This window comes from Myotis myotis, unplaced genomic scaffold (assembly GCF_014108235.1).
Source record: "Myotis myotis isolate mMyoMyo1 unplaced genomic scaffold, mMyoMyo1.p scaffold_m19_p_5, whole genome shotgun sequence".
Classification (NCBI taxonomy): Eukaryota; Metazoa; Chordata; class Mammalia; order Chiroptera; family Vespertilionidae; genus Myotis; species Myotis myotis.
Genome location: NW_023416357.1, coordinates 54,315,935 through 54,342,786, shown reverse-complemented (window position 1 = coordinate 54,342,786; position 26,852 = coordinate 54,315,935). Strand labels below are relative to the sequence as shown.

At 37.4% G+C, this 26,852-nt stretch overlaps 1 protein-coding gene across 10 annotated transcripts in view; it reads left to right on the top strand.

Moving 5' to 3' along the window:
* MCTP1 (multiple C2 and transmembrane domain containing 1) overlaps nt 1-26,852 on the top strand; it is a 491,422-nt gene that overhangs the window by 181,382 nt on the left and 283,188 nt on the right. The window lies entirely within an intron of this gene.

Here is a 26,852-nt window from a genome sequence, read left to right as displayed (position 1 = left end):
CTAATGCAAGTAATTTTAAACTTACAGTGCAATCCACTTGCAAACTACTTAATTTAATAGATTGATATTCCTTTTAAGATAGTTTTTTATATGTGCCTGGGATGTGGAAATGTTGTAGTAGAATATATATATAAAAGGTCCTGGCCTGGTACTACTTAAATATATATATATATATAAATATAAATATATATAAATTTATATATATATAAAAATATAAATATATATATATATATATATTTAAGTAGTACCAGGCCAGGACCTTTTTTTAAATTTATTATTATTTTTTGGTGCTACTCTTATCATCTTACGATCTTGCTTAAAAGTAAAACATGCATAAAATTTATATGACTATGCTTAGATTTTAATATAAATAATTATAGCCCTACAACTATGTATCTCCATTGAAGTAAAAAGTAGTCTTAGTAATCATTAGAAAATTCAAAGTTGAAAAGGAGTGGAAGTCTCTCGCCCCTTCAGTTTTGGCTTTCTATTTAAGTGGAAGGCCACTATAGTTATGCACTTCTGATTGATCTGTTCCTTTTAAAATGTGCATGGGTTTATCACCACTTCCTCAGTGGCTGTCAGAGACACTCAGATATAAATTGTGTGGATACAAACATCTGTGGATGGAGAAGTGAATTTCAAATTCTTTAAGCTGGGAGGTTGATGGGAAAGATAGGAATGTTGTCTTAGTTTTTACTTATTTATTATTATTGATTAAGGAAATGACATCAAATTAGAGCTAAAGGTGGTGTGTGGTGTCACATCACTTTGGACATTCATGTTTAAGGCCTTTTGATTATTTTGAGGTAGAAAAGGTTAATTTGAAAGATATTAATGAATTGAAGGGGTTTTATATGTTTAATGACAATTAGCATGATAGTAATTGCCTCACTATCATGCTTAGAGATGGTTTCATTTCTATTCAAAGTTATAGCCATTACAAAATTGTTAGATTCAAACCACAAAATGGAAATTACTTTTTATTAGCTATATATTCAATAACTCATTTTTTTGTGTGCAAAGTAGTAGGGTTAATGAACTGATGGAAACCATGTAGCTTTTCTATTCTTTGAAGGGAAAGTTAAAATTTGTTCAATTTCCAAACATATTTGAGGACAGTATTCCAAATCTGAAAAGAAAAACTGTAAAGGAAATGACTTAGTGCTGTGAGAACCTTTGGGACCTTGCAGAGTAAAAAGGTACATATCCCAAGAGATTAGAATACCAGATGTTATAAAAAGAATATCAGACCCCACTTCTTGTTTTGCCAGGGCAGGGAGAGAGCTATTATCGTTAGTTAAGTAGTCTGCTTGAGAATTTTTCTTATTATATATGTGAATTATTAAACATCAATAAAAAAGAATAGAATAGAATACATCTTTATTAGCATGTAGATGACAAAAGTATGTCTTATTGCACTTTGCATTGTTTCAGATTAATTATGGGTTATACAAACTGTTGTTATGAATGATAACTCAGACTGATAAAATGTTGTAAAATTAAGGTTTTATAGTATGCTGTTTTGATATGGACTTAATTATTTATGACATTGTGCAGCCAACAGGTAATCACCTGATTAGATTAGCAAGGCATCTTGTTTCTGCCCTTTCCTTCCTGTCTCCCATCCTTTGGCTGTTTTCCTGATTCTTTGCTCTTCCAGAAGGGGTGTAGGTAATGGGCAGGGAGAGAGAAGGAAAAGGAACAAACACAACGAGAGTAATGTTACTGTTTTTCATCTTTCATGAAGAAAGAGGTTAGATATATGGCAAAAATGAGTCTTTTAGAAACCTGTGCATTACAATTATTTAGGAAATTCCTTGACCTTTGGTGATGAAGGATAATGAATTGGATGCTTGGTTGGGACAATCTTACCTACCTTATAGGGTTGTTGCAAAGATGAAATAATACCATATCTGTTGTTATATTTTATTAATTGTAAAGTATTAAACATATTTCTTGGGCATTGTTTTTGTGTCTTCCTGAAGTAAGGAACTGATAAGACATCAAAGATACTCAGAATTCCACTCTGGATTCAGACTATTTCTTTTTAATAATGAGGGCTTCCTTTCCCCCCCTCTTTGTAAGAGATCTTACCTGTGGTTTTCCACCTTATATAAATATATTTTAAAAAGATAAGCTCTAAAAATAAAAACCCAATATTACCTAAGTCCCAGTACTGTCTTAAAATTTGCAATACCTCAAGGAAACTCATCCTCATGCAAAAGATATTTATTAAGTGGCAATTAAATTTTATTTTCAACCCCAAATCATCATGATTTCCCTCCATTAGGGACTGCATTGGCAGAAGCACATAGATGATATTTTTTCTTTCTCTTTAAATATTTTACTTTTAAGTAAGACTTTGAAAGATTCGTGATGAGGAACCACCAGGTAGGAGGGAATTTTTTTAATAGAGCGTTTGTTCTGACTCCTGAAAATGAAATCTTTCTGGGTGGTGCTTTAGATCCTACTGTCTCTAGAGAATTCTGCTAGATAACAAGGCAGCACACTTGCTAAGAAAAAAGAAATAGGATGACATCCCCACCCACCTCTGAAAATCAGTTATGGGGATCAAATGAGAGAGTTGGTGTGAAAGTGCTTTTGAAATCCACAGAGCTTACAATATCTCTATTACAAAGTTATATATATATATATATATTTATATATATATATATATATATATATATATATATATATATGTATAATTAGGCATTTGGAAGGGAATTTAGATGTCTTATTATATTTTCTCATTTCACAAAGAAAGAAACTAAGGCCCAGAAGGGTTAAGAAAGGTGTCTCACTTCACTTACTAGTATCTGAGTCAAGACCTAAACCTGGGTCTTTCTGTCTGCCCACTTAGCTTGAAGTTGATCAGAAGACTAGTGGTTTCTTGAATCCTACTGCAGAGGGTTTTAAATAAGATAAATAATATTCCTCAGATATTGATGAACATCCTTATAGGAAGGTATATCCTTGAAGAATCATAAAAGACATGTCTACAGATTTTATGGGCTGAGGATTTTCTGTTGAATCTAGTTTAATGGAGCATGGGTTGGTGGCATGTTTATCAAACTAGAAAATCTGACTTGCAATCCCTTAGCTCAGTGGTTCTCAACCTTCCTAATGTCACGACCCTTTAATACAGTTCCTCATGTTGTGGTGACCCCAATTTCATTGTTACAAATTGAACATAATGAAAGCATAGTGATTAATCACAAAAACAATATGTAATTATATATGTGTTTTCCGATGGTTTTAGGCGACCCCTGTGAAAGGGTGGTTCGACCCCTGCCGGGAGCCGGTCCATCCTTGCTGTTTCAAGGGACCTGGCATATATGGCATACTGTTCTTAATATGTTTGCTAACCTTCTTGGCACTATGTGTTTTAACCAAGGTCTCTGAGAAAGGTTGTTTCCCCAGGTAGGGATTTTCCCCTAAAGTTAGGGAGGGAATAAAACCCCTCAACTAAGTGCCAGGCGGGTAATTAATCACTTTAACTATGAACAATCATGCTTAAGCTACATAATCTTTACTCCCTGGAATGGAGATAAGAAACGCCCTAACCTTTGTAATAGAGATTGATAGGATTGAATCAACTGGTATAAATACAGATGTAACAAGACAGCAAGACACAGAACTTAGAATACAGAGCTTAGAACACAGAACTAAGAAGACAGAACCTACACAGATCCTACAGACAGAAGAACTTCGCTGGAGAGAACATGGCAAAAGATCCTGGACTGAACCTGACTACAGAAATTGGCAAGAGAACCTGACTAGAACCTGGTGACTGAACCTGGCTGGAGAACCTGGACAGAACCTGGCTGGAGAACCTAGCGAGGGAACATGGCTACAGAACCTGGCTGGAGAACCTGGAGAACCTAGCAAGAGAACATGGACACAGAACCTGGCTGGAGAGCCTAGCCAGAACTTCGCTGGAGATCCAGACCAGAACTTGGCTGGAGATCCTGGCTAGAGATCCTGGCTAGGCTGCTGATCAACTGAACGCTGTCTCTGTGTCATTCCTTCTTCGTCGACTCCATCCACACCTTTGGGGACCCCTGGACCTGCTGGGGTTGGACCCCGGCAGACCCCCAAAGGGGTCGTGACCCACAGGTTGAGAACTGCTGCCTTAGCTTTTGCCACAGTAGAAGCATCTAATTCCTTACTCTGAGGAATTGAATTACAGAAGTAAATATTCACAATGGATAGGGGTAGGTTTTATAGTTTTAAAAATTGTAGGCAGTATGGTGGATTTTTTTGGTGTGTTTGTTGAGAGTGGTTAGCAAAAAGGGATTCCCCAAGAGCTTACCCTTAAGAAGAAATTGGGAAAAATTTAAATAACCAATGAACTTTCAACCGTTTCTGTTAGAATTGATCTGGCTATTTTATTTTTATGGGACACTACTCTTTTCAGCGAGATGAGATGGGAAAAGATGACTTTTAATCACTATAGATGTTCATGATCTATCTTACTGTACTAATGAGCACAATAGGTTTATAAAGACATTTGTTTTTTAAACCTCTTAACACTAAGATTAGAAGAGAGATTATCTAAAAGGTTTTGTTTTTGTGTTGGTGGTATTATTTGGGATCATTTCTTACTCCTAAGAATTCAAAATATGGTCACTATTTATTTTAGTTAAAATGTAACTCTTATGAAGGTATATGTTATTTTCATATTCTGTGCTCCAACTTGTATCTTCAGTAAATAAGTGGAATTTATTATCATGCTCTCTTATAACAAATCCTGGCCCTGCTTTGTAATAAAGTTTATGTTTCCTTTGATTCCAAGTGAATCTGCTATGTAACCATTAAGAGATAAAGAAAAACAGATGTGATAAATAGATAAGTGTCTTAAAAACTTTACTGAATACAAATGCAATAGGATAGTGTGTGGTCTCAGGCACAAAGCCCTGGGATAAGAGTGTGGTAGGAGGAATCAATATTTCTTTGTAATATTGACCCCTTCTGTGGTTTTGGAGGTAACAGTGAAATTCTTGCCTTTTTCTAATTTTGTTTTTTTCTATCCACAAAGTTGAAAAAAACATTTTAATGCCAGACAGTAGTCCCACACATCCCATAGGTGCTTGGTAAATATTGAGTAGTAAACCTGTGAACACTCAGTTGGGTGAAGTGCTTTGAACTCACTCCGCGTCCATGGATGTGCCATTTGATAAGTGCCAAGGTTTGTAATGAGCATCCTTTGGAAGAAGCCCAAGTAAGAGAGCTTTGGAGATGGTTTGTTGGGTTTTAATTCTATCTTAATTTAGTAGAGATACTCAAATTAGTCACTTGGTCTCCCTTGAGTCATTGTAATGGTGGGATGGGATTAATAAAATTTATTCATGGTAATTTATAGCATACTCAAATATAACTAATCAAGTTCCAGATCATTCACTCTGCAGGTTTTTCTCCAATATGAAAATAATAATAATACTTAACATTTCAGTCTGCCTACATAATGGCTTTTTATGAACTATATAATTTATTTCTTAAGACCACCTTGTGAGATTTGGACACTATTATTATTATTCCCTCTTTTACAGATGGAGAGACTGAGATAAAGAGAAATTAAGTGACTTACCCCCGACATTACACAAATGACAGCAGAGTGACCAGAATTGAAACTAGGCGTTCAGGCTTCAGAGCCTGGGTTTTAACTACATTCTATGCTTCCTCCCATTGGAATCCTTCATCCCAGTAATAGGAAGTTTATAAAGTGCTACAGACAGAAAAAGAAATCTTTGCAATGCTACTTTATTTAATCATTTTTATGACTTCATTTTTGATGACTTAAACATTCTCGTTCTTAGTGAAACTCATGCCTTTATGAACCCAAAATAAACTGAGGTTATTTGGAAATTCATGTAAGATGAGGCCAGTAATAATGCAAAATTTGTCTGGAATGAGCAGATATAACAGAGATTTCCTAGGTGATCATAGCCTTTGGCAATGTGAAAAGATTTCTTTCTTTCTTTCTTTCTTTCTTTCTTTCTTTCTTTCTTTCTTTCTTTCTTTTTTTTTTTTTTTTGAGAAAGGGAGATAAAAACAGCTTTCAATGTACACATAGTCAACAGTCCCAGGAAAGCTCATGGGAATTTTTGCATTTAGAGGGAAGATTAATGTCATGTCTCCTTTTCTACATCCACGTCCTAAACATTTCCTGATGGAAGTCATTTGGGTGAAGGAGCACATTAAAGAATGAATGGTAGAAGGAATTTAGTCCATTATGTAACTGGGTTCATTTTGATCTGCTTTCTCTAGAGACCATACAAATTATGCTTGAAATTCTTGGATAGTTTTCAAGCCTTCATTTTGTTTGTAAGAAAGTCTTACAAACAAGAACTTGCTTTACAATGTTGTGTACTTTTAGTGCTACCACAGTGCCTAATACATAGTAGACTATCAGTTTGGCTTCCTGGCAGGTTGACTGGATGTGTGTGTGTGTGTGTGTGTGTGTGTGTGTGTGTGTGTGTGTGTGTATGGATTGCTGGGATAAACTGGAGCATGTCCAGATCTACTCCGAGCCATGGCTCATATACCTGAGACTGGATTGGAACCAGACTGTCACTGAGCATGTGGGCACAAGTGAGTGATATAAGGAAGAATTTACCTCAGATAATATCATACTTTATCAGGTGATGGTTTTTAATGTAGAACTGACATATTAAATCATTTCTTGCCACAAGCCTTTCCCACTATTTCATAGTAGAGTTTCTTTAATGCACATAGGAACCATAATTGCTTTACTCCCTTGAATCAAAAGGTAAATGTATGCAGATATATACATATATAATTTATATGCATTATACACATTCATAGAGAGATTAGGTAATAAAACTAAAAGTTCAAAATAAATTTGAATGTCTAATTTAATGGGTATGTCAAAGTATAACTATTTTAGAATTTCTTGTGAAAAAATAAAAATGCAGAAAAAGCAATTGAGGCAGAGTGTCAAAGGAAACAAGGTTATTTTTTAATGCTTATTTGTAAAAAATACATTTTTCAATCTTTGAACAGAATAATTGTGGTTTCCACACAATTTCATTAGAGAGTTCAAGCAAAGAAGTTTGGGCAACAAAATTTGTTTATCATAATCTGTCAAATGTGAGGGATGGTTTCCAAAATGTACTCAGGGCTAGTGACTAAGGGCTTGGGTTAGGAAACGCAACAGATTTCAAGAGAGAGTATTAATATGGTTATTGTTTCAAGTTTTCCAAGGGCAAAAAACCAATCAAACACAAAATATATCCAAGTTTTAGACAATGGTAGAAACTCTATTGGAAAAATTACACATCTGGCTTTGACCCAAAGCACTTATTAAAAACAAAACACACAAAAAAGAAAAAAATTGAATTGGCACAAAATCATTTGATGGATTTTCTTTTCTCTGGTCCTAAACACAATAGCATATGTTCACTATTTGAGGATGTTTTATTCCTTTTTGTACAGGTGCCTTTTGTTATTAGAAATGCATTTGATTCCCATGACTCACTGTTTTCTGGGAGTGATTTTCTGCCTTATAAATGGCATATTCCAAGTTGGCAATTAGTGGAAAGGGTTATTACCTGTGGCCAACGGCACACTTGGATTCTGCATTGTACAGTCTGGGCCTCATTTTTAATGTCCCTCAAATGAAGGATTCATCCTCTACCCTTCTCATATTTTCCAAAGAATGGGAATTATTTTAAGGTGGGATTATTTTTTTTTTTCACTTTCAACTCAGTGGTTGCTGTGAATCTGGAAATCAATTCTGAAACAATCACTTCCAATTTTAGCCAAGTGGCTGAAAACTTTTTGCTAAGCTCATACCTGGAGTTTGAGAAATCTTCATGCAATAGCTGAATAGATGATAGATAGATAGATAGATAGATAGATAGATAGATAGATAGATGATAGATAGATAGATAATAGACAGACGGACTAATGGACTCTCAAGGTATAAATAGCTATGAAGAATCATTAATACACCAGACAAAAGAAGACTTTGTAGCCTTATTACCTGTTTAAAATAATTGATAAATTACACAGTATATTAGTATTCAAGACTTTTTGAAAAGTACATTGCAAGTCCAGAGGTATCCAGATTATTACCAGGAAGCCACTGATATCAATGTCTTCCTATAGTCACTTTCAAGAGAAGATATTAAGGTGGTATTAAGGGAAGAAGAAAGAAAATGTTCCTATAAAAATATTTGGTCAAACACAACTAAATAGGGTCAAAATATTTGCAAGTTTTACACAATGGAAATAAATCTATTGCAAAATTGTACTCCTTCTGGATCCTACAAGGCCAGTGCTTTACAACAAAGAGCAGAGTCCCCATTTAGGTTATTTTTATATATAAGATGAACTAAGATCTGAAATCAACTAAGGTCTGAAAACGATTTGCTGCATTAAAATACTTTTCCCATTCTGACCTCTTCTCCATGGTGTCTATTATTTTTATATTTCCATGAAAGATGACTATGACATTTTACTATTTTAATTGAAGTTTTTAAAACAAAAATTTAAGATAAGTTAACTAACAACTGAACATAATTTTTATTTTAAAAGTATAGTTCAATAAGTCAAATTAGTTAAGAGTATTATATCAGCTATAAAAGTCCCATCATTCCTTCCTTTACCTAAGTAGCATATAATTCATAGAAACAAAACTTTGGAGTTAGAAGGTTCTTTAGAGATCAAGTAACTCAACTCTCACATTTTTGCCATGAAAAAAATTCTGGCACAGGCAAATTAAATGACTTTTCTAAGGTTATATATACCTTACAGAGCTAAGCTGGACACGGGATTCCTAACACACAACTCTGCAAACTTTTCACTACGTGAGTCAGTGAAAGCATCATTATCTGGATTTGTATTCAAATGGTGCATTGGATTTTCACTTTTCATTACAATGTTAATTGTGCACAGAATAAATCAATTTAAGTTTGGCCTAATTTTATTTGGGCCACTAAACATTTTTTACCATATTTTTTAGAAGGGCATATTTTATCCACAGTTTCTACATAGAAGCTTTTCCGAATACTTAAAAATTGATCTTTAGTTTAATCACTTGGCAGTGCAGATACACTTGTAATTGCAGAGAAAAGTTCACATTTAACCACTTGTGCATATCTAGGACTGGATATTGTTTTCCACCCCTTCCACATTTCCAGTTCTTCAAAATAAATGCATACATCAAACTGACAGAAAACTCCATAAGTGCAATTTATTCTATTGGTAGACAATATATACACTTATTTGAATCATTTAACCAACTAAATTGAAATGATTACTAAACAATGCTCTATACTAATAACTGTACTTTGAAATCAAAGCAGTAATGCACTGGAAGTTCCCAGCCCCATAGCCTCTCTCGGCGTCTCCTTTGGAGCTGGATGGACACACTCAGGAAGTAGCCTTCCAGATGCAGTGTCTCTACCTCCCTGGGGGAAGGTCCCTGAGGAGATGGCCCAGTTGCAGACCAAGCCAGCTAATGTGGTCTGACCCCCTTCTTTCTAGGTGAGAACCAGCAAAGATTGTGTCTCATTTGTTTTCTCATTTGCAATTGCAGTGGGAAATGAGGGAAGCAGGTTTTTTCCAGAGTATTCTTCGGAATGCTAGTTCTATGAAAACGGCATATTGGATTCCCCCTTTGAATATTCACACTGAAGACAAAAGCCAAACACTTTTAAAGAGGGGTTTGTTTAATATTCTTTAACCCTATATATTTCAAACCAACCCATTTTCAAAATATTATCTATTCTCATCATGGAGCACACTTGGGAAACGCAGGTTAAACATCCTCCACGTGACTATTTCCTGGGAAGAGGGTGGATGTGGAAGGTGCTGTTCCCTTAGGGTCTCTGTCCCTGTAAGTCTCTCATAATGTGAGCTCAATACTGAGGATAATTTTGACTTTGAGATTTTCACCTCATTTTCAGTAATGTCAGAACCACCTAAGATACTGTTTTGCTGAACTGGTTTTCTCACAAAACAAAGGAAGCTCGGGGCAGGGAGTGACAAACCTCTGAAGTGGGAGGCAGAGATTTCACAGAAATGCTATTTAAGGTGGATCTATTCTAGAGGGATGTATTGGCATTTTCCAGGTGGATGAGAGCACAAGCAGCGAGGCATGCATGGCTTAGCATAACAGGCCTGGAAACTGGTTTAAAAGTCAACAGCAGTATCCTTGGAGTGTACTAAGGTGGAAAGAGGAGAATGGCTGATGAGGAAGTCGGCCCAGGTTAGCTCATGAAGGTCTTTCAATGCTGTGCTAAGGATGTTAGCCTTCACCTTGTAGGACAGTGATTCTTCAACTGCATGGTTCATCAGATTCACCATGAATCTTTTTCAAACTGTGTATACTGAGGTCTTACGCACAACACAATATGATTCATTAGGTTAAAGGTAGAGCTCAAGAAAGTAAACTTTGGGAAAAGCACTCAGGTAATTTCAATGAACACATCTAATGAAAACTTGAGGCATCAAAAAAGGGTTTCAAAGAGGGGGATGCTGCAATTGGAATTTTGAAGGCTTTGAGGATGGAGGTTTGAGAGGTATAATTCTAAAGGCAAGGACACCCATTTGGAGGCTCTTAGAGCTGTCTGAGCAAAAGGCGAGTAGGGAAACAAAGGCAGTAATGTGGGAGTGAGAGGGGCTGGATACCACAGGTCTGGTCTAGATCTGACCCATAGTATTTGGTGGCTGACTGAACGTAGGTGTGAGTGAGGAGTGTCCGGATTTCTGGGTGATGATGCTGACAACCAGGGCAGGAAACACGGAAGGGGATGCACATCAGCTCCTGTTCATTCCTCACTCTTCCTTTCCCACCTACCACTTTGCTACCTGCGGCATATGTAGCATGGCGCTGCCTCAGAGCACCGACAACATCTTTCATAACTTTGCAGCCATCAGACCTCTGTGCAACTGAGCACGTCCTTATTGAAAAGACAACAGAGAAGCCATGGAATATTGGTAGAGTTGTCCTAAGACCAAGGGGGCACTTGAAATATGGGAGTAACCATATGGGAAAACAGGTGAATGAGAATCTTTGTAGGGGAACTCACAGAATACCCTGCACTGTGAACCTAGTCAGGGCTGTGATTAGTCACTTTCCCATTCCATACTTAGAGGTTGAGGAGGTGGGGAGGCGGGTGGAGGAGAATAGTCACAAAATGCTTAATGAATTGGTGTTCTCAGTCCTCTTCCAAACAAGTCGCAGCAGCAGAGAGAAGGTGAGCCATGGGTGTGGGTGAAGAGAAAACCAATGAAGTGAGGCAGCTGAGATTCTGCTGAATAGCCAAAGAATAGATCGGGCAAGTGTCATTTTATGGGCGTGAACCCTTCTTTTGCCAAGGATGCAAGAGAATTAAGAGAAACCGTGCTGTGAGGTTTGGTGAGTTCCCTGAAAGGGAGGATGGTTTATCTATACAGTATAGCAGGACTGGTGAAGGAAGTCCCCGTGAGCTGCGATGTGGCTGTGGGGTAATATGGTGAGCTAGGTAACAAGGTGGTAGAATGCTTGAGAAAAAATCTCTCAATAAATCCCATAAAAACAGGTAATGAGTGGAGTCCAGATTTGTAACTGGAAGACCTGGGTTCAAATACAGACCCCAACACATATTGTGTGAATTTGAGAACATTATTTGCCATCACCAGGCTCCAGTGTCCTCCTTGTAAAATGATTATAAAAAATACCTTCTTTGGAAGTAGTTGGCATAGGTTGGATGTGGAGTACAATGTGGGTCCCCTCATGCTGTCAATATTTCCACCTGATCAGTGCCCAAGCCCATTCACATTATTACAATTCCAGCATACAGTAGATTAGTGGTCTGTGGAGCAATGTGTTCATGTGAGACAGTCTTGGGTGAAAATTGAAACAGACTGTTTTGTACGGGATAAATTTGACAGCAGAGAGATTGATTAGATTGTTGTTTTCAAGCTCTTGTTTATGTTTCCTCAGCCTTATGTAATTTGTTTTGTTCAGGATTTATACAACGAGGGTTAGGAGGGTAGGATTGCATGCACTGCGGAACTGACAGAATGCTTCCTAATACTGATTTTACTGGAACACAAGGGAAGCTTGTGAAACTCTGTTCTAGAGAGAGGAGGGGAATGGGGTTTATTGGTGCCTCCAGAACCAAAGCCAAATATGCTTAGCATCAATATGCCAGTGACCCCCACCACACACACACACACACACACACACACACACACACACACACACATGCACACTCAGGAGATTTGTAATAAGTAGTCTCATATTAGAGTCTAAGAAGTCCAATAGTTAAGAATCTGTGTATCAGTTAAACTGTAAAGGAAGATTTATTTTTCTCATGGACCTATTATAATTTCTTTAGCATGGAAATGCTGGAAAAGAGCACAAATAGATGGACTTTTATATGTACATATTTTTATTTATTCTATTTTCATGGGAGCCCAGCAGAGAAGAAAAATATACAACTCACCTCTCATGTGATTGGTAGATTTTAATAAAAATATAGTCATTGTTAAGTTTTATTTAAGACAGTTTATGTGATCCTGGATGTTGTTCTGATTTTTAGATTTATTAGTCTGTTCAATGGCCACAATACCGTGAAACTTTGAATGTACAAGGGCCTCTATACCTCACATGAAAAATTCACTGGTTGCTTCAGTACATTCTCTCCATGCATTCAAGAGTAAAAAATTAATTTTTGAAAGCTTTCATGCCAGATACTATGGGGACACAGTTAGCAGATGAAGTGTACATAGTGTATGCTAGCAAGGATCTTCAATCACTCTCATGAATTTCAAATTATAAGCTTCGCTGAGTGGCATTACATGACATAGAAGGTAATATAGAATATAATAGGGGATTATATTATTTTGATTATAGGCTCAGGAAAGTCTGCTTTAAGAAAGTGACTTTAAACTGAGACTAGAGGTGTATAGAGTTAATTTTGGATATCCCCATTGTTTGAAAGTTTGTGAGGATTAGAGAAAACTTAAGTAAAGTACACAGCACAGTATTTGGCACAACGGTATCCAGGAAATTCAGATCCACTCTACCTCCTAATCAATGACTATCCAGCCAGGCAATTCTCTGGGCTGCAGCTGCTGCCTTCACTCTAGGTTTGGTGAGTTGTAGGTGAGTCCCAGCTTAGCTGTATACCTACCTGGCCCACAACATTTCTGGTGGAGTCTCACTGAACATGCTTTGCGTATAAATTTCTGCACAGATCAGCTTTGTTCAGGATTTCCCTGCAGATATGAGCACTCATTCCTCTCCTTTACCCTGCATTTTTCAGTCCATTCGGCTTGGCTCTGAGTCTCTGCCTCCTCTGCTTAGGAACAGGTTCATCTCCTGGAACCCCACTGCCACAGAAGACATTGTCATTTCCCAAATGAGAGATGTCAGCATGTTCCCCATCCACCCCACAAACCACCTTCACCAGGTCACATCCCTCCAATGCCATTCATAATTAAGATTAGAATGAACTTTATCTGCCCACTAGACTTTGTGGCCCCTACTCCTAGGGAGATGGGACTAATGCTCCATGAATTCAGTACGTCACAGTCCAGGCCTGCCTAGTCCTCTCTCCCACAGTCAGCCTGCCCTTGATGATACAGCCTTGAACACGGCCAAAGTCTAGTGGGTAGCTGGTGAGGTCCCAGCATGTTGCTCCCTGGGCATGGCAATACAGGACGCCTCCCAAAGCAGAGGAGATGGTAGCAGAGCTTGTATTGGGCTCAGACCGCACTGGACTTCCCTGAGGAGAGTGATGCCATCATCTGGAGTGGGTTAGAAAAGGACTGGGTTTGAATGAGTTGTCAGAGGTTCCAAGGGTAATTATGAAAGAACCAGAGTCATTGTGGATGCACAGAGGTTTGGAGCTTCCTAAAGGTATTCCTCAGTCTGTACCATAGGACTAGAGTTCCTCCTAACAGAGAATGAGGGAACTAGAGGAGATGGAGCAGGCCTTGTCCTCAAGAGCCATCAAAGGGCTGGGGGCACTCCAGGCAGCAGGAAGCAGGTGCACTTCTAGCCTCATGGCTCCAGCACCTCTTCCCCACCCAGGGCGAGAAGCAAAGCTGGGATCTGGGTTATCAGGAGAGCAGAACTGGCTTGTGACTACAGACTAGTGGGCCTTTCATGGACTTGGTGTTGGTCGGTGTGTAAGAAGAGAAAAGAGAACTTAGGTGCCAATCAGAGAGTGCTTTGACATGGTGTGAAAATGATAACCCCCACCACAGAGAACAGGAAGGCAGTTTTAACAGTTTTCTTCTCTCTGTGGCTTCTGACACAGAGAGAAGAAAACTTTTTGTAGTTTCAAGGCTGCTGGAACCACTTATGGGAAGGGATGGTCTTTGTTTTTCTGTCCGAAGCTCCCACAGTAGAGAGGAGCTAAAGGAGGAGGAGCAGCCAGAAGAGTACGCTCTAGGAAAGGATGCCTGAGCTGCTCCTTGCACATGCTTCCTATTTTCAGAGTCACACATAGACAAGCAGATCAGATTCTGCCCTTGCAGGAAAGTTCTCTGTCCTATTCATCATAATATAGCATATTTCTACCTGTTATTTGGTGGTGGTGGTGGTGGTGGTGGTGGTGGTGGTTTTTAAGGCCTATGATTTCAAAGGCTGGGTTGAGTAGGGGATGGTCCTTGTTAGCAGTTCCTTTATTATTTAATTTATTTTTTTAAAGTATATTTTTATTGATTTCAGAGAGGAAGGGAATAGGTAGGTAGGTAGATACATAGATAGATAGATAGATAGCTAGATAGATAGATAGATAGATAGATAGATGATAGAAACATCAATGATGGGAGAGGATCATTGATTGGCTGCCTCTTTAACACCCTGCACTGGGGATAGAGCCCACAACATGGCTATGTGCCCTGACTGGGAATCAAACCATGACCTCCTGGTTCATAGGTCAATGCTCAACCACTGAGCTATGCCTGAAAGGCTCCTTTATTGTTTAATGTGATCAACTTGACTTCTGTCATGGAAGACCCACAAAGCCAGTGAAACTGTGATCTGCAAAGTTAGGAGTTCATCAGAATACCTATAGTCTATGGACTTTAAAATAATTTTATAGTCAATTTATGTACACTTACCATTCACTGACCTACTAATAATATTAAAGAGCTCTTACCATGGCATCAATACCCTTCATCACATCACCCCTTTCATTCTGAGTAACCAGAGTAGGCGATGAGAAAAACAGGACACATTTCGAGAAAACAGGTGACTACAAAAACAAGCACAGTTCTTTGGCTGTCAAAATTTGCTATGAAAATTAAGATTGAGAACATCGGTTTTTATTATGTACGTAGCACAGACTGTTCTGTTGTTTCACAGTTTAAGAAAAAAAGAAAACAAAGAAGAGTTACCTGCTAGTCTTGTGATCTTCTCCTAAGTCTGATTTGCTTTTAGCTATAAAATGCTACTACTGATATTACATCAGGCTGTAAATGTGCAAATATAATGTAAAATTTGTACAATTCCTTTTGCAGGCCCTGTATGTAAGACTGGAGAGGGCAGACTAAATAGAGTAAACAGGCAGCTGAAGCTTTGAAATATTTACCATTTACCAAGTGTCCCCAGATGCTACTATATATAGAAAACTAGTCCAGAAAGCTGCAGGGCCTGTGCAACTGCCCTCTGCCACCAAGACTTTAGCATACTAGACTAGACCATCTTGTGTTTGTTTTTTTATAATTTTCATTTCTCTTTAAAAAATAATTGTGGCCAAATTCCTATTTTCACTGTCCCCAAGAATTAAATATTTATTTTCTTCTTCCATTTCCATACCCTCTCACTTGTTCTCCTTTGCAGTAAATTAAATCCATTTTTTCCTCATTGGATATTTCTTAAGAGAACCTATCCAAGACCTGATCCCTGTATATGAAAAGCTTTACAGTCACATGTGGCTCGGTTCCTTTTGCAGTCTTGCTGTACATATAATTCATTTTAATTTGATTTGGATAAAGTAATAATTGAGTAGAATATTTGCCTCTTTTCCCTATCAAAAAATAAAGTATTAAAAGATTAAATTAATTAAATTATTTGTTTTTAAATTGAGGTTAAGAAATGTTTAAAGTTTATTTTCAAAAAGTATATATTTAAAATATTTGAAAATACATGCAAATATATTTTGTAGGTTAATAGTAAATATACTTTAGTTTATTTTTGTATAATTATTTTTAGAAAGTTTTTAATTTTAATATATGATTTATAAATCCTTTTGAATTTTCTATAGAGACAATAGAGGAGTTAATATATAGGTTAGAGATAGTTTATAAATAATATCAATTTTATTTCTTGTTATCTAAATTTTTTAATTTTATTTTCATCTTTACCACTATACTCAGGACCTCTAGTAAAATGTTGAATTGAATTGATAATAGTGGGCATCCTGTCTTTTTCTCTATTTCAAAGACCAAGATTTAATATTTTACCATATACTGCAATGATATTTGTTAACCACTTTTATCAGATTTAGAGAGTTCTCTTTATCAGGCTTGCTAGAATTTTTTAAAAAATTAATAGATATTAACTTTTATCAAATGCTTTTCCTGTATCTTTTGGGATGGATTTCTGGATTGAGTATTGTTGTTTGTGTACTGATGTTGTCATATTTGGTTGATCATATTTGTCTGTTGCAGCTATTCTCATATAAACTGCCATCAGTTTGCTTCATTATCAATTCCATTTGTAGTAGGTTATCTGGTTAACCCTATAGTGCATACTATATAATAAAAGCTTAATATGTTAAGTGACCAGTCGTCTGGTCAGCCGTTCAACCAATCAAAGTATAATATGCTAATGATATGCTAAGGCCTCTCAACCGCTCACTATGATGTGTACTGACCAGCAGGGGGCAGACAGTTGACTGATTAACCAGTTGCTATGACATGCAATGACCACCAGGGGGAAGACACTCCTATTGGTAGGTTAGCTTGCTACTGGGGTCCGGCTGATTGGGACTGAGCAAGACAGGCTGGACATGCCCTGGAGCCCTCCTGTTGTCCCTTCCCAACTGGCCAACCTCCTGCATCCTTCCCTGGCCCTGATAGTGCACTGGTGGGGTCCCTTGGCCTGGCCTGCGCCCTCTCGCAATCCGGTATCCCTCAGGAGATGTCAGAGAGCTGGTTTCAGCCCAATCCCGCAGTCCAGGCCAAGCGACCCCACTGGTGCACAAATTCATGCACTGGGCCTCTAGTATATTTATAAACAGTTGTTGGAATCCTATAATTTTCCAATAATTAGACCTTAAAATGTGTTGTAGTTTGAATATAAACTATTCATCCATTTAGTGCTAAAGCTGATTTTTACATAATTAGGTCCACCCTGATATTTCATTGTTATCGGTCTTTCTTGAACCTTCATTGCCCTGTCTCCCACCGGAAAGTAGAATAGGTAGGGTAGGTTGGCTGTGGAGTTAATTGCCTTGTTGCAATTGGCTTACTAGTAAGTTAACAACCTTTTGTGGATCACACTTTAGGGAACTGTAGGGGTGAACATTCTATGCTAAAAACTGAGGACTAGTGATTTTTAACTGAATTACCCAAAGGGGTAAAGTCTTGAAGATTGTTATTGCCTCTGAGATATACTTTCAGTCAAATTGTCTGGGCTCAAGCCCAGTCTGGGCTTATTGGTTGTGTGAGCTTGGTCATGTTCCCTAACATCTCCTTGTCTCCGTCTCTTTGTAGAGTCATTTGTAAAGATTAAATGAGTCAATATTTGTACAATGCTTAGAAAAGTTCATGACACATAGTAAATGTTCAATAAACGCTCATCTTTATACTACTATTGACTATTTCCCAAAATTGCCAAAAACTTTTTATTGTGTTGAATGTGCAATTGAATAAATAAATGCCTGTATATATGCTATAAAAAGTAAGTATTGATATTTACTTACAATACTAGAAGAGGAACTACAAAACTGGAGGAGCCAGTAAATAAAGATATTACTAAGTAGGAGAGTCATTGAAAATCCTTATTTTCCAAACCAACACAAAAGAATTCCATTGAACATTTATGGGTTACTTTGTAAATATCATGGTTCCAGAGTGTGTATCAAGTGATGGCAATAAAAATATACTGCAGATTTACGTTTTCCTTTATATCTGTCATCTCTCTAAGGGTCTACGTCTCTTCTTATTTGTTCCAATTAGTACCGAGTAATTTTCTTCCATACAGTGGGGGTTTGACAGTCAATGACTTGCGGGTGGGGGAGGCTTTCACTGTGATAAAGCATGCCAAATCAGAAATTAATCTTATCTAGGAGTTGTTCTCTAAGTGGGGAAGGGTAAACATTGAGGGGTGGGGATCTATTGTGGGTAGCAGATCTCTGTCACATCTGTCAAGTTTATGTCTTCTGCAGGATCTACACAGAATAATGATTGCTAACTTGAATCATGATTTATTCTTTTAAAAATCTCAAGAAGTTAATCTTCCTGATTACTGTTCTCTGTTCGAAAATTATTTTATTTAGTTTTATAGTAATGAGGTATTGAGTTTGGCCTCTGGGGACATGGAAACATGTCCTGACTCCACTAAAACTAACTGGATGACTGTGGACAGGCCTCTGCAGCTGTGGGAGCATTACTCTTCTCATCCATTCTGTTGTATAGTGTCTTATTTCTTGAAAATGTTAGAGCAGGTTAAGATCACTTTAAGCTTTAAATATTCAATATTCCTAAAAGAAAAAAAAAAAAACAACCCAACCCAGTATTTCCTAAACTTATAGATTAGAAGAATGATCAAAATCAGCCTGGGCTCAGTCAGCAGGGCAGTGGAGCCTGATCAGATGATTCTTATGACAGGCAAGCTTGGAACATTTAATCATAGAAGACAATTGCTTTTCACTGGCTGCCTAATGTCTTTTTTAGTTATGATTCAATCTTAGTATTACATAATACATTCCTTCTGCTCCAATATTCTTTTTACCTTGAACCTTTGTGAATGGTTGACTGCCTCCTTGGATTCTCCTCAGTCTTTTGAGTTGTGGAGGCCATACCTAGGCACAATATCAGTCAGCGTGATTGTGTTTCTATTTGTGAATCAAAGTCCATCACCGTCTGCTTGGTACCTAGTAGAAACTCAATAAGTGTCGCTTTCCTCCTTTTTGTGCTCCTTTAGTTTCTCATCTTCTTCTTTTTTTTCCAATTCAAAGAAAATTGGTTAGGTAGAGCTTTGCTTTTCAAAGTGTGGTCTGTGGACATCCTGGGAGCTCAGGCCTCTCTCCAGGTCACAGAATCCAGTCTACATTTTGAAGAGGTTGCCAGGTGCTTCCCCTGCATATTAAGATTGGAGAAGTAGGAATTAGAGGTTATGCTTGGGGATTCTCACAGTCCTCACTGCTACCCCCAAAAGAACCCTGAAGGCCCTGATCTATGTTCACTCACGGTTTTATATTCATGTGAAAATAGCATATTCATAAGCACATTCATACCTTGAGTTGTGTCTACTTTGGAGTGCATGAATTTACAGGAACTGTGCAGCTTGTCATTCTGATTTAAGGTGGTGGAGATATGCTTATTTAAACCAATGGAAAGAACTCATGCTATATATGCTCTTCTTAAAATCTGGAAAGAATTCTGTCACTTCAAATTTTGGTCTGCACTTCCCCAAGCATTGTTTTATTTCTCTTATTTAAATAAATAAAAAAAAAAAACCTATGGAATATTCACAAGTATATTGTTTGTGTCTAAAAACATATCTATTGATGTATTTCTTTGTCACATTTTACTTGCTGTAGTAACTTTCTGAGGTAAAGAAAGCTATAAAATGTTTTTCCCTGTTGAGATATTAGTTTGTTTTCATTTAACTGTTGCAGGGCCAGAATTAAGTGAAAACCTCTGGATTTTCTCTTTGTACTAAAATTTGGGTTCAACTGGAAGTCTACTTTTATAAAACAAGCTTAATGAAATTTTGTGTTTAGAAACTATACCTTAAAAGTCCTATGGCGTGCCCAGCATGGCTGAGTGGTTGAGCATTGACCTATGAACCAGGAGGTCAGGGTTTGATTCTGGGTCAGGGCACATGCTGAGTTGTGGGCTCAATCCCCAGTAGGGGGCGTGCAGGAGGCAGCCAATCAATGATTCTTTCTCTTATCATTGATGTTTCTATCTCTCCCTCTTCCTTCCTCTCTGAAATCAATACAAATATATATATATATATTTAAGTCCCATGGCCTAAGGCCCAATATCATAAATTTAAGCTGGGACCCCTAAGCAAACATGTTGAATAGTGCTTCCTTTGTTCATTACCCATTTGATTCCTAGACTCCACTACCCACAAGAGCCACAATCCTTTAGTCTGGGGTCCCCTCAGCCCACTGCTGAAGCTATAAGCTGATGGCTCTTAGAAGGTAGGTTTAGGTCTTAAGATGTTGTAGCTATTTGATTGGAGACTGAAGATCAAGAATCTAATTTGTAAACATGTAGTAAAGGATTGTCAGGAGAATGTTCAAACCGCCAAAACACTTTAAATAATTTCAAATCTCAAATTTTAATATGCATAACTATCTCTCTGGGCAAATTCCTGGATCCCATCCCCAAGAGTCTGGTGGTAACATGTTAATGAAGGATTAGTGGACCACAGTTTGAGAAATAGCCTGTTAAAATATTTGAAATTAATCTAACTTGATAGTAAGGCTTACCCAGAAAGTGTTTAATTTTATTTCCCAACTTCATAGGACTGACTGAGAAAATAACTTAATTACTTTCCCAAATTTTCAGAAAAACTTAAACTCAATGTTATGAATGCCTTGCAGTAAGGTTACCTTCTGTATCTGTTTGTACTTTTTCTAAGCTGTGTAGAGATAATATTGGAGACCCACCCTTTCATAACGACTATTCTACATTTTAACCTGTTCGGTTTTTGCATCTCTGGGTGAAATATTTTATCGTCCTTGCTTTCTCTTCCTCATTTGGTATTATTTCATTTACTTACACTATTTTAGAGTGATTATTTAGCCTTTATGATATTCTTGTTTTTGATGTGTTCTTCTGAGGTCTCTGCTTCAACAAACTTTGCTCTTATTAGTGGGCAGTCATTCAAACCTCCTCAAAAGAGTTTTGGTTGTTTTCCTTGAATGAGAGTGTTGTTCCTCCGGGGGCAAATGTTATGAAACATAATGGGAAGTGCTAAACCCAGAAGTGCTTTCCTGGCGTTTTGTTTTGCCAAGAAATGAGCTAATGCTTATACCCAGCATTGTGAGCTCCTCACACTTGAGTTTGGTGAGGAGAGTAAGACTCTGGGGGTTTCAATGCTTCATTCTTTAATTAAAGATGATGCCATTAAAGAAATTAGAGGCGTGAGAGCTCAATGGCTAATGCCCAAACTTTGGAAGCTTTGCCACCAATGCCTTTTAGAATTCAGTTTGTCCCAGTATAAGAAATGTTTTTCCTTAATGCAACTTCCTGGCTATCCATATCTCTTTTCCAAAGATTGGAATAAAGTTCTTTGGAAGTAGACTCAAGCAACCATGCAGCAAGAGCTCTTCTATTTAACATTTGAATTCCTCTTTCTTTTCTGCAAAGAGGAAGAAATTAGCCTTGGTCCTGTGTCACTCTCTTCCTCTCCCCAAATCTGCCCTCTGCTGATAGTGAACCAAATTGTGGAACTCTATTCCTACTGTAACTTGCTATAATGAACACTCTTCTTAATTGAGGAAATTCTGAGTTGGACCCTCTAATTACTCAGCCAGCAGCCATGGAACACTGTTGCTTGAAGTCAATAGCAGGAAATCTAGAATTTGAACATCTTATTCCTATTTCTTTGGTGTCACCTTAGTTGCTTAGTAAGTGGGAAATTAATATGTGTTTTGGCCATGGTGAACTTTTCTGACAATGAGTTATCTATTTTAATAGCTTCTCATCTTCCCTCAGGATAGATAAGTGACATTTTGACTGGATTCTGTAACCACATTTATCATGATTATTTGGTATTCTCAGCAAACAACAGTGGGCATAAATTCTTAATGAAGTTAATCCCAATGACAAAGGACTTGTCATTATAATGATTTGTGTCTTTTCTTCTATGGGGTGCAAATTCTAGTAAATATTAAGTCAGTCAAAATAATATTTTTTTGTAAAAATTTTATGTAAGCCATATGTTATGGGATTCTTTTTGCCATCTTTAGTTTATGACAGCAATTACAATTAATGGCATGCAAAGATTAAAAATACATCAGAAAATTACTCATACTCTGGCTCTTAGATAATCTATTATTTTAAAGCAACAAATTTTATTCGTTTGTCTAATTTGTTGGAGAGGAAAAGTAATTATGCTGCAGTTAGTAGATTTGTATTATTCAAGCACAAATGTAATAAGCTCTCTGTACTCAATGTATTTTAAATGCAGTAATGATCAGAAAGCTTACTTTGAATATATATCTTATTTAATAACCTTTCTGCTTAAAATTTCATTACATTATATGCAACACCAAATGTATGAGTTCCCTAATGTGTGGGAGGCGTGGCTTAATCTATGTTTGTTTATCCATTCCCTAATGAGTGGATGGATGGATGGATGAATGGAAGGAAAGAAGGAAGAAAGAGCGGATGGAATAAAGAGGAAGAGAGGGTTGGCAGGCAGTTCAGAATTCATAATCCTCAGAAATAATGATAAGAATACCTTGACTTGGGGCCAAACTACTAACATGCCACCATTGTTAATTTCATAGGTGGTACAATGTTTTCATAGAACATAATGGTTATGGCCTTTTACTTTCTTTATTCTTTAAAACCTGCGTTAAGTTGTTATTGAGTGGAAAAAAACTTCAGGCATACCTTGGAGATATTCCAGATGCTGTTTCAGACCACTGCAATAAAGTTGGTATTGCAATAAAGCAGGTCAGAATCTCTTTGTTGGTAGAGGATCTTGCCTTCGGTTTGTAAGAAATGCAACATCTGTGAAGCACACTAAAGCGCAGTACAATAAAACAAGATATGCCTGTACTAGTGTTTATTAAAAGGTCAACATTACTGAATTTCCTCATTTTTATTAATTCAGTGATATAATATTTCAGTAGCGGCCAACCAACCATGACATACCATATGCTCCCAGTTAGGAGCTTAGGTGACCAAAACCTCCTTCCAGGACTTGACTTTCAAAGGATTAATTGTCCATGCCGAGGAGCAGCATTCACTGGGAGAAATGTGAGTCTGTGAGATGGTGCCTGTGGAGTGTCCCAGGGACCATTTAACCAGGCTTATGTGAGCCACTACGCAGAGAAGATATCCCAGGAGCCATGGGTACAGGCTTAGGTGTCACCTAGCAGCCACATTAGGCATTTTTTTTTTTTTCTGAAGAATGAAAATATCTCTTTAGTTGGTTCTTGGTACTGATTTTTAAAGTTCTCTTCACTTCACACAATTAATATGAAAGTAAAAATGTTGAAGCAGTCTCCAACAAAAGGGACATGATGCACAAGTTAATCACTACTCTCAAGCAAATCCTGAGTTTCTAGCGAGGAGAACTTCATGCAACCTGGGACACCTGTACAAATGCAAAAACAATGTCCTGGCAGCCTGGTTCCAAGCTGGTGCTTAGCTATTGCTAAGGCTTTGGAAATCCAATCCAGTCTTTGGAAATGTAAATAAACCAAGCACTGTGTGAATTAAGCCACCATTGGAATAGTAAGTGAAACACTGTAAATTTGAATTTTTGTAATTTTTGCATATTAGGGTGGGACTGAACGCATGTTCATAGATGATCTACAAGGTGAAATGGAGACTAGTACATAGAAAAAAATAAATGGTCTCATCCTCTACTTCCATAGTGGTTGCCACCTCTGGTTAATTCTCAGGCCTGTTCTGATATAGGAACCATAAATTGCACTTTAGGTCACAGGTATCTTTCCTATTCATTCCTTTAATGTGTATTGAGTGCCCATCATGTCAGATTGTTGTGGATAAATACTGGAGTGAACCAAATAGATAAAAATCATTGCTCTCAAAGAGCTTTTCTTCCAGCAGAATGCTGTTTGAAACACTGCATTAGTGTCAAATACTAAATATGAATATACTATACTAGTAGTCTTTTATGAACTTGAAATCAATTGATAAACCCTTATTAGGGTACCTGAGAATATGAGTCAGTCTTGGCCCTGGCATCTAGGGATTTACAGTCCAGCAGGGTAAGTAGTGCACTGTGGTCAAGAGTTGAAATGCAGTAAGACAGTAACAGACATAGCACAGAGTGGAGGGTAACTAACTGCAGGGAGAGGAGGGATAGGGAGGGAGGATGGCAGGGTAGGGATGGTCAGAAAGGCTCCTTTGAGGATGTTACCTTGTCTGGTGAAATTCTAATTAGCCTTTGAACACTCATAACTTGACATTTTAAGGTGAAAGTGGTGAGATAATATTTATACTGGTTCTCATATTCATTTATTCTTTAGTCCTTGAATATTTTTAGCATTTCTTCTGAAGGGCTGCGAAAAATAAAGAATTGAGTTGATCTATAAGGAGACTACTAGCATAATTAAGTAGCATCCAAGATAAAAGGTAATATACTAGTAATGGGTACATTTGTTTCTAAGAGCTCTATCTCTAGAGGTATAGAGGGACAATCAAATTGTGAAATTAGGTATATATTTCACATTTATTTAGATGACTGTAGCTTTGTTCAAGGTTCCCATGCATCTTCTAAAGAAGTGCAAGCATGGCAAATTAGCCTTTCAAATAAATTCTTTTCAAGGTAATAATAGCAGTGAAATTATACCACCTCTACCTGTGCAGATTTTCATGGATTGCCTCATGTGGTTTGGTCCATGGAATGCTGTATGCTAGGAGACACGTTGCCAGAGTTCATCCTCTCCAAATACTGCCTTTCCTGCCATTTCTGGAAATATGACACAAATAGCTAGCATTTCTTAGGGTTTACTATGTCCCTGACACAATTATAAGCACTTCGCTATTATTAATGCATCAAATTCTGGAAACCCAATGAGGCGTGACCTGTTTGTTATTATCTCCATTCAAAGGAAAACTGAAGTATACAGAGGTTAAGCCACTTTCCCATGGTCCCATAGCTAGAAAATGTGAGACCCAAGAGTCAAACTCAGGACACAGAGTTGTGTTTTTAACCACTGTATTATACTGTTTCTGAGAACTTTAAATATTAGACATTTCTATGTAACCATATATCAGAAGTTAGTATGTGTTTGCATATTAAAAACAAAGTCCCTATCTAATAACAAGGGCAACATAGCCTTTTAATCCCACTTGGCTCACACATGACCTCTAGCACAGACCCCCTTCACTCATGATGCTGGTTGACACATGACTCAAGATTCACTTCACTTGTCCTGAGACACTTCACCGAATCCAGAGGGTTTTTTCCCCTCTTACACTAGCTCTCCTATTCTGCAGAAGGAAAAAGTGTGAGTGGAACAATATAATCAAGGGATTAGGAGTCAGGGTAGGAAGCAAAAAGGGACACACAGGACTCAAGAAAGAGGAAGCCTGGCTGGGCTGGAGGATAAATTGGTATTAGCAGGAAGTACTACTAAGGGGCTGGTGCATGAGAAGATCTAGGGGGAGGAAAGCCATCTTGAGAAGTGTTAAAATTAATTATAAATTGAATTAAAATTTTGATAAATGCAAATAAATAATGAAATTTGTTGTTTAGTTTTGGAACCATTTAACTTTAAATGTGACCTTCTGCAGCAGATTAGCTTATTGGAATTATCTGATGACATGTATTTTTGGTGTGGGATATGTGGGAAACTCTCAAGTACTGTTAGTGGAAATGTAAATTGGTGGGATATTTTTAGAGGGTTGGTGATTTGACATGATCTCCCAAAGTTAAAAACACAACCCTTTGATCTAGAAATTCTATTGGTAAGAATTCACCCATCGATGGCTACAAAAGTGTACACCACAATCTGCATAAGATGAAATTTTTTACAGCATTGTTTGTAATAGTATGAAAAGGTGTAGGTGTGTGGGGAGGAGGCTGGTATCCATCAACAAAAGCCTGATTAGATAAATTATGGTGTATACTTTTAATAGGATCCTAAGGGTCTGTTATAAAGGGTGAGGTAGATCTGAATGTGCTGAACATTAAAAGATTGTCTAGATGTTACTAGATGAAAAAAGTAGAGTGTACAACAGAGCATACAATATATTCATTTCTATACATGTACATTTTTTAAAGGCATGTGCTAACTTCTTTTTCTGGAGGATACTCAAGAAAATGTTAATGGTGGTTACCATTGAGGAGAATCACTGGAGTTTAGATGGGAGATGGAGATTTTTACTTTCACCTTTACATTTGTGTACAGTCAGTGCATATGTTTTAAAAAAATGACACACTGAGACAGACAATGTGAATTCTACATATGGTGCTCCCAACTACATGTGTAACCTCTGGTTTAGCTTTGATAAGAAGACGGTCTATCAGTCTATTATTTTTTAACTGTGTTTTTTTTCTTACCTATCGCCATCTATAAATCATAACTCCAAGTAGATAGCAATTTCTGGATCTCCCACTGTTTTCTTGTAATGTTATATCATTTACATTTGTTTACTGTTCAGTCCTGACAGTTTCCTATGGAGCCATTTGAATTGCCAAATGTATTAATCCTTTGTACGGTGCATACCTGATACTTAACGATAACTTGATGCATTTATTGGCCCAGTAAATAGGCCTAATACCTATTTGATTTGATTGTATAAACAAACTATTCCTGACTGGCTTTGGAAAATAGGCCACTCGCTGTGAACATATTTGTGGGTATGCCAATTGTCAATAATTGGGAACTTCTCAAAGAACTGCACTAAACCGATAAAAAAGCAGCTGTTTAATATCTCAGTTGACGAGGCAGTGAGATTCAGAACCCAAGATAAGAACTCAGGTCTTC